At 41.4% G+C, this 8,646-nt stretch overlaps 1 long non-coding RNA gene across 1 annotated transcript; it reads right to left on the bottom strand.

The window, feature by feature from the left end:
* Positions 1-5,168: 5,168 nt before the first annotated feature.
* Positions 5,169-8,616, bottom strand: LOC121035925 (uncharacterized). Its single transcript, XR_005793146.1, has 2 exons — positions 8,348-8,616; positions 5,169-5,288 (listed from the first exon to the last, which is right to left on the bottom strand). It is a non-coding gene; the product is annotated as an uncharacterized LOC121035925 (long non-coding RNA).
* Between the last annotated feature and the right edge of the window lie 30 nt (positions 8,617-8,646).

The following is an 8,646-nucleotide window of genomic DNA, read 5'->3' as shown; positions in this document are numbered from 1 at the left end:
ACTATTTGTAGTGTGATCTATCTTCCTTCCTTCCTTCCTTCCTTCCTTCCTTCCTTCCTTCCTTCCCTCCTTCCTTCCTTTCCATTCCTTCTTTCCTTTCCTTTCTTCTTTCTTTCTTTCTTTCTTTCTTTCTTTCTTTCTTTCTTTCTCTTTCTAGAGCGTGCAAGTTGGGAAGAGGGGCAGGAGAGAGAGAGAGAGAGAGAGAGAGAGAATTTTAGGCAAGCTCATGCTCAGTGTGGAGCCAATGTGTGGCTTGATCCCATGGCCCTGGGATCATGACCTGAGCCAAAATCAAGAGTAGGACACTGAACCGATTGAGCCACCAAGGTGCCCCTGATCTTTCTAAAATCATGACACTCTTCATCCCAGACTTTAAAATCCTCCAATAACTTTCACAATGAAAATTAAATTCCTTTTATTAGCACATAAGGTCTCGTACTTCCTGGTCCCTGTCTACCTTTTTTTTTAGCCTCATTTCCCACCTCTTCCACAAACTCATCCTCACTCCAGCCTTGTGTGGTATTTGCAGTTCCCATCTATTTGCCTGAATGCATCAAGTTCTTAATATCTCTATGCTTTTGCATATGTGGATATTTCCCTATTTTATCTAGCTATTCTCCTACTTGTCCACCAAAACTCAGCTTAAGGGATACCTCTTCTGGGAAGCCCTTCTTAATCTTCCTCCTCATCACAAAACTCTGATTTTTGTGGCCCTCTGTGTGATCCTCAGCAGGCCTCTGTGATCACATTTATCCCTGTACAAGGGAATTTCTTTAGTTGCCCATCTGTCTTATTTATGAATGCATACCTCCCTAAATTCTAACCCTCTTTAAAAGACCAGCCTCAGTCCCACTTCCTCCTGAAAATTACAGCTAATCATTATTGCTTCCTCTTTGTAATTGTTATGGCACCGATTTGCTATGATGCCCCCTTGATACTTAATAACACACTGTTTTGTGTTATTTTACTTTTCATGCGTGTATGGTTCACTCCCAAGTAGATTATAAATTCATTACAAAGCAGGGGCAATGGGTTACCACTTTTGTGCTCCAAATCTTGAACACACTGGGAACCAAGTATGCGATATGTACTTAAGAACTCTGATGAGTGAATATGAGATTAATTTGTCCTACTGGGTAAAAAAATATTACTAGCATCTAAGTATCTTTGACGTATGTTCATGCTGATGCTCACTATGCATTACTCCAGAGAAAAACGTCATTAACCCTCAAATCTGTGTCTCCTAAGCATTTTTCTGGGTCCAGCACAGCCCCAAACTTCACTTCTAGAGCTCCAACATGATATAAAAAAGAGACTCAAACATATCATTTTTCTGTTTACAGCTGTTTGCTGCTTCCCCATTGCCTACAAAATAATGATCAATTTCTTTAGCCGCATATACAGGACTTACCACAGCTGAATCCAGGACTGTCTTTCCAGTCTTGTCTCTGATTCCCTGAATACCCTACAGTCACGCTGGACGAGCATTCATCATTCCCTGCCTCTCCAGGCAATTTCATGCCTCTTTGCTACTGTCCATTCTGTTCCATCTTCTCTTCTCGGTGAACTTCTCTCCATCCTTCCAGAGCGGCTCTAAATGTCACTCTCTTCCATAACTTCCTCTGAGCCTTTCTTTAGGGTCTGAAGGAGGAAGTAAGAGTCAGTATTTCCACAGAGTATTTTATATATTATTGTAACGTGTCACATTGACCTATGGTTGCATATCTGTCTTCTGAAAAGATTGTGAGATGCTCAGGAGCAGGAACCGAGTCTAATCCTACCTTATGATTAAGGCAGATGTTTGGTTGCACGAGAAATTCAGTAAATTCTGATCAAATGTGATGAAAACAACCTATTTCCACATTCTTCATTTTAGGGACTGCCTTTGTGCTGTCCCAGATCCTCTCTTGTGATGCTTAAGGACATCTTGCAGTGTAGACCATACCCATAATGCACATTTGCAACAGCTTAACATATCCTAAGTACACCCCTTCAATGGCCATTTTCACAGAGCCAAGTATTTGCCATGGCATTTAGCTGGCAGAGCTGAAAAGGTTGAAAGCAAGGATGCCTCAATATTCCATTATAATAATGGAAACCTGGGTTAGATATGGGGTATATTGTGGCTCTCGAAAATCATACCAAATCAGCTTTCCCTCCCTTCTTTTTTTTTTTTTTAATTTTTAATGTTTATTTATTTTTGAGAGAGAGTATGTGTGCGGGACGGGCAGAGATGGAGACAGAGGATCCTAAGCGGGCTCTGCGCTAACAGCAGAGAGCTCGATGCGGGGCGTGAGCCCATGAACCCGTGAGGTCATGACCTGAGCCAAAATCAAGAGTCAGATGCTGAACCGAGGGAGCCACCCAGGTGCCCCTTTCCCCCGCTCCTAATCTGTATTTGCTACAAATGCTCTGAGTTATTTAGGTGCTAAGGTGATACAGTTGTGATATATTAAAATTCTCCTCTTATTTTTCTGATTTAACCAATAATGGACATGGAATAATTTTACGGAAAATTCCCGAACTGTGGCTGTGAGCAGGGAATGCTTACTGGTACGACACAAGAAATATCCCTGCGTCTGTCCAGTGGTGGAAGCTGCCCTCAATTCGGATCCCAACCAATTAGTTCTTTCTCCAATGGGTGGTGGGTTTTTTTCTCCTTTTTAAATCCTTTTCCTTTTTTTTTTTTTTTTAAGTTTATTTACTTATTTAGAGAGAGCACATATGCATGCATGTGAGCGGGGGAGGGGGCAGAGAGAAGGAGAGAGAGAATCCCAAAATCCCAACGTCTGTGCTGACAGGGCAGAACCCAATGGTGGGCTCGATCCCATGAACCCCAAGATCATGACCTGAGCCGAAATAAAGAGTCGGACACTCAACAGATGGAGCCACCCAGCCACCCCTGAATCTTTTTTCTTTTTAAATCTTTCCTGCTACGTCGCAGAGAGCAAAAAGGACCAAGTGAAGCTGATAAAATGAGTATGGGGAGCGCTCAGATTAGAGAGCAATGAGTAAACTGGCAAATGAGCGTCTTGCTACCTGTGAGTAGAGACAGTGCTTCAGCCATGCCACCAGTAAAAAAAAAAACTGCAGTTAAAGGAAATTTCTTGCAAGTGGGTGAGAAAAGTTTAAAAGACTCTCTTCAGGTGGTAATAGGTCCCAACCTAAAGAAGCGAGGTCCTTGGGGCGCCCGGGTGGCTCAACTGGTTAAGAGTCCAACTTCGGTTCAGGTTGGGACCTCACGGTTTGCGGGTTCCAGTCCCGCATTGGGCTCTGTGCTGACAGCTCAGAGCCTGGAGCCTGCTTCCGATTCTGTGTGTCCCTGGCTCTCTGCCCCTCCCCCACTCGTGCTCTGTCCCTTTCTCTCTCTCTCTCTCAAAAATAATAATGAACATTAAAAAAAAAAAAAAAAGAGAAGCGAGGTCCTAATACAGACAGCTGTAGGGCAAGAAGAGCACAGAGCACAGAAGGGGAGCAGGGGCGCCTGTGAAAGCAGCCAGGCCAGAGCAGAAAAGAGTATTCTTTTAGGCACACTAAGGGTGCACAACTGTCCTCAGTGAGGAAGAACTGGAAAGTATGATGAGGATCCCACTGTATATCCTTGTAGTTTATTGCGTATATTTATATTTAGTGTAGCATGGAACTACATATACGCCCCTCACTACACTGAATGGCTCAGTTAATCTTGTTGGCTTCTTAAAATCCCAAATGTAAAATCTGCTCAGCTGATCGATGCAGGTAAAATTCAGAGTGGACAAAATGAAGGACTTTCAGAAAGCCTGTTCCATCCAGACATTTGTTACTTGACACTTCTCTAGAACCAATGGCTCCTGGCTGGGTGGTAGAATTATGATGCCATAAAAACAACCAACTGGCCATTAAATTTGCTTTCTTTTGTCTCAACAGGATTATGACGTCAGGTAAAAAGCAGCCAATCATCTCCTCCCTCCCTCTCTTTCTTTCTCTCTGTTTTTTTTCTCTCTCCCTTTCTTTCTCCCTCTCTTTCTTTTTCCTCTTTTCTTTTCTTTCTTTTTCTTTCTTTCACTTTTTATTAACAAGTCAGCTCAGCAGACTTTTACAGAGGGCCTAGAATGTGTCTGTTAATGTGCTGAGGAAAAGCTAAACAAGCCTCTGTCCCATTTCTTCAAGAAGCTCACAAACTTAATGGTTGAACATCCGACTTCAGCTCAGGTCGTGATCTCGCGGCCCATGGGTTCGAGCCCTGCATCCGGCTCTGTGCATCAGCCAGCTCAGAGCCTGGAGTCTGCTTCAGATTCTGTGTCTCTCTCTCTCTCTCTGCCCCTGCCCCACTCATGCTCTCTCTCTCTCTCTGTCTCTCAAAAAAAAAAAAAAGGAAGAAAAGAAAAGCTCACAAGCTTATCCAGGAGGCAGACAAGCAAGTTTAGAACAGTGTGATAATTGCAACAATATTAACATGTCCACAAGTAAAAGAAAGAAAGCATGAAGAAGAGCTGGGTGAGCTCTGAGAGACTGGGGGTGGTGGTGGGGAGTTTGGAAGAATTTGTCAGTTTCAATTGGGTTTAAATTTGTTAAAAGTGCAACTATAGAGAACCCCCTTGTCTATTTCCTGGAGGTTAGGTATATTAGTTATTCCAGCAAGCCTGCAGAATAAACTGTACTCAAGAAAAATGCTCCACTTTTGGTGACTGACTAAATGCTCTCTGAATCAAGGCCTGACCCAAACTGAACTTGTGAACCAAAAATTGGAATAAAGGGTGATATTTGCTCAGTCTGAACCTAACCAGTATGTTAAAAGAAACAAACAGAACAACCAGCGCTAAAGGATGTCAGAACTGCAACAGATCTTAAAGCTGATCTAGTCCACGTTTTTCAGTATGTAGATGGGGAAAAAATGGGGCTCAGAGTGATATAAAGTCAATGGGGTGCCTGGGTGGCTCAGTCGGTTAAGCGTCTGACTTCGGCTCAGGTCATGACCTTGCAGTTGGTGGGTTCGAGTCCTGTGTCGGGCTCTGTGCTGACAGCTCGGAGCCTGGAGCCTGCTTCGGATTCTGTGTCTCTGTCTCTGCCCCTCCCCTTGTCATGCTCTGTCTCTGTCTCAAAAATAAATAAAAACATTAAAAAAAAAAAGACTTATGTAAAGTCACAAGAAACCTGACCACTTGGCAGAGGGTGACATAAAGCAAGAATGTCCATTATGATCCAAGTTTATTGTTCTTTCAACTTCTTCAAAGTACCGGATAGTGTACGACAAAAGAAAAACTTGAGTTTCCTTTTTCTTTCCAAATAATCGCCTAGTTGATAATATCCTAAAATAATCAAATTGAGACACAATTAGAGCATCAAAGTATCGTGTAAATAGAGCTTTGACTAATCTGATAGTTCTTCCATATGTATAAAAAAGTAGATTTTAAAAATAGAATTTCAACCTAATTGTCTGCATAGTTGTAATCTGAAGCATATGGAGTCTTCTTTCATTAGCAACACAGACTGTTTGCACTCCAGGCTCTAGTTCTTAGATTGCTAGCCAGCACCCATCAAAAGCTCTCTGGAGAGGATCATTATTAAGGGCACTTATGAGGATGTCCACTTGTTCTTATTCTGCTATGGAAGTTCCAAGTTTGTATCAAGTAACATCACCGGAGAGCTAAGAAATGGGATGTCAATTGCTCGGCCCTCTCTTTGATGACAGGTGTTCTAGCATTACCCCCTTGGCATTGATCAAAGAAAGGTGACTGCAAGAAACAATCATATCAAGACTGCTTCTGTATTTTCTAGAAAAAGTGGGGGAGGTATCAGAGACACCATCATCTGTATTGCTCTAGGCTCTTTGGAAAAGCATAAGCATTATTGTGGAATCGGTACCAGGCACAGGTGCTTCCATTCAAAGAAGTGGTATGTGTGTGTACTTTTAAACTCAAATAATAATAATCATAAAAGTCATTTTCCTTTCCGTGTTGGCTTCCACGAGGTACAGATTAAATGTTAAATGAAGCTCGATCTTAGTACACAGGTTTACATTGGGGGCATGTTTGCTTTTTCCACTAAAAAAATATTTCTATAAGTCTTTTACTGTAAGTTATCTCAGGTCCTCTTTTAGATGTAGTGGGGAGTAAATAATGTCTAAATACATAACACATTTCCTCTGTTTTGGGTCATTGATGACTATGCAGCTTTGTTATCGATAAACATGAAGTTCCTACTACACATAAGCACATGCTCCAGAGTTCTGGGGAAACCAAGAGGTACACGAAATGACTGCAGGCCTTAAGGGTCTTGAATCAACCTGTAGGGCTAGAGCATATGGAGAGATAAATAATATCAGGTAGCAAATTCTAAACAGATTTCAAAGATCCATTCTATCTGAACACCCTGTAAGACTACTAAATTAGTCATTTGGATATTTGGTCAAAAAGCATTCTGTTTCGAATCAGCTTAAATATTGATATTTTGGCTAACGTTTTTCTGAAGGTGGCAAAATTCTCGGGTAACTTTGCTTCTGAATGAGTTTTCACAGAAGTAATTAGTGTTAATGGTAGAAGTTCAGAAAGCCAGAAAAGTACAAAGGAGCAAATTAAAATAATCTACAATAATGCTTTGGGTGCTTATTGTATAATATAACACATATATAATATATATAATTCCGTGTCCTGCTTTTTTCACTTTATATAGTGAGAATTCCCGGGTACTAGATGTTCTTCATTAACAAGATTTCTTTTTCTTTTTAATGTTTATTTTGAGAGACAGAGAGCACAAGCAGGTGAGGGGCAGAGAGAGAATCCCAAATAGGCTTCATGCTGTCAGTGCAGAGCCCAATGCAGGGCTTGAACTCATGAAACATGAGGTCACGGCTTGAGCTGAAACCAAAAGTCCCAGGCCTAACTGTTGGAGCCCCCAGGCACCCCTCTTCAGTAATAAGATTTCTATTGTGCAACGTTTCATTGAAGGATTTGCCCAACAATTACCCTATTGTTTCCAACCTAGTTTTCTTTATTAAATATAATACTGTGATCTACATTGTAGTAATAATGATCACGCTTTTATGAAGCACTTACTATTGTATATGCCAAACCCTATTAAACACTTCATACAAATCATTTTGGTCTCTTAATAATCCTGTGGATTAAGAACTATTATCCCTTGTTTGTAGGTAATGTAACCAAGGAGTAGCAGTTAAAGAGCCCACAGCAAGGAAGAGAATTTAACCCCTAATCTGACATAAGTAAATATTCCAAATTGTTTTTTATGAATAAGTAAATAGGACTGTTCAAAGATTCCCACTGCCTACTGAAACATGCAGTTATTGGCTCCAAATTAAGAATTTGTGGGATTTTTCTCCATTCTCTTCCTCCTTTTTATTTTTTTAAAGGAAGAAAGTTCCTAATGAATATTTAGTGGGTTTGTTTTTCTTTTACTTTAGTAATTAATAATCTACTATGATAAAGTATGTTACGTACCCTTAGAGCCCTTATTTTTTCTTTTGTTTTTACTGAGAAATAAAGGACATATAACATTCTACTAGTTTCGGGGGCACAACATAATGATTCAATATTTGCATGTATTGTGAAATGACCCACACAATAAGTCTAGTTAAAATCCATCGTTATGCGTAGTCACAAGTTTTTCCTTGTGATGAGAACTTTTACAGTTCTGATTTTGTTGGCTACAGAAAATAATAGGAACACAGGCTCCGGAAACGAGCCTCTCAATTTTATTTATTTATTTATTTATTTATTTATTTATTTATTTATTTATTTTACGAGGCTTTCATTTTTATTGGAGGACAGTAAAACTACTGTAACTAAGAGACATAAGAAAAAAAGAGGTGGTAAAATTCTGAGTATTACTGTCCTGGGACATGAGCGATGTTCATGTATTTTCAAGTACCTACAGAAAGAGAACTGAACCAAACTAGCTAGCTGAGGCCCGGCTCCACCCCTGCTGTTGTAATGACTAGAAAAGGATGGTTTACACTCAGCTCATCATTGGATGCACATAAAAGAAGGGTTTCTAAAGTGCTTTAAGGATGGTTGAAATGGTTTCATTTCTGAAGTAGTTGAAACTATCCTTGTGGCCAACACACCCTTTTGACCTAGTGCCAAATTGGTCTGATTTTTCACAAAGTTTCAGTTAGAGAAGGAGAATTAAATGAAACTTTGGAGTGCTCGACGATTCTAAAAATATTACCAAATCTTTCCTAAACTCGAGGGATGAACTTTAGTTGGTGAACATCTTGGAGCTTGAGATCTGCCAACTTGACCCACCGAATCCTAAGTGTTACAAAGGAACCACTGAAGGTCTGAGAAGTTAAATAAAGGAAGGGGTGAAACGGGTGCTTGCCTAACCACAATGTCAATGGACAAACAACCTTTGCCTTCCTAAGTAAGAGGCCTCCGGTTACCTCCAGCCCACCCTGCGGGTGCGTCTTAGTCCATCGAGGGACGGAGGACGCGGCCTCTGTAGTCTTAGCCTCTCCAGCCCTAGAGCCCACCCAGAGTCTCAGGGGCCTCGCGTGGCCTCGCCCTCGGCTAGCAGTAGTAGCAGCAGCAGCAGCAGCAGCAGGAGCAGGAGCTGCGCCAGGGCGGGTGCCAGGACCCAGGAGCTGCCAGGAGGGCGGCTGGGTGGGCCCTGGGTGGGAGCTGTTGTCCCTGCAGCTCGCAGAGGCTA

Source organism: Herpailurus yagouaroundi, unplaced genomic scaffold (genome assembly GCF_014898765.1).
Source record: "Herpailurus yagouaroundi ecotype Mexico unplaced genomic scaffold, PumYag 28, whole genome shotgun sequence".
NCBI lineage: Eukaryota > Metazoa > Chordata > Mammalia > Carnivora > Felidae > Herpailurus > Herpailurus yagouaroundi.
Note: the sequence above shows the minus strand (reverse complement) of the source record. Positions and strands in the feature narration are given on the sequence as shown.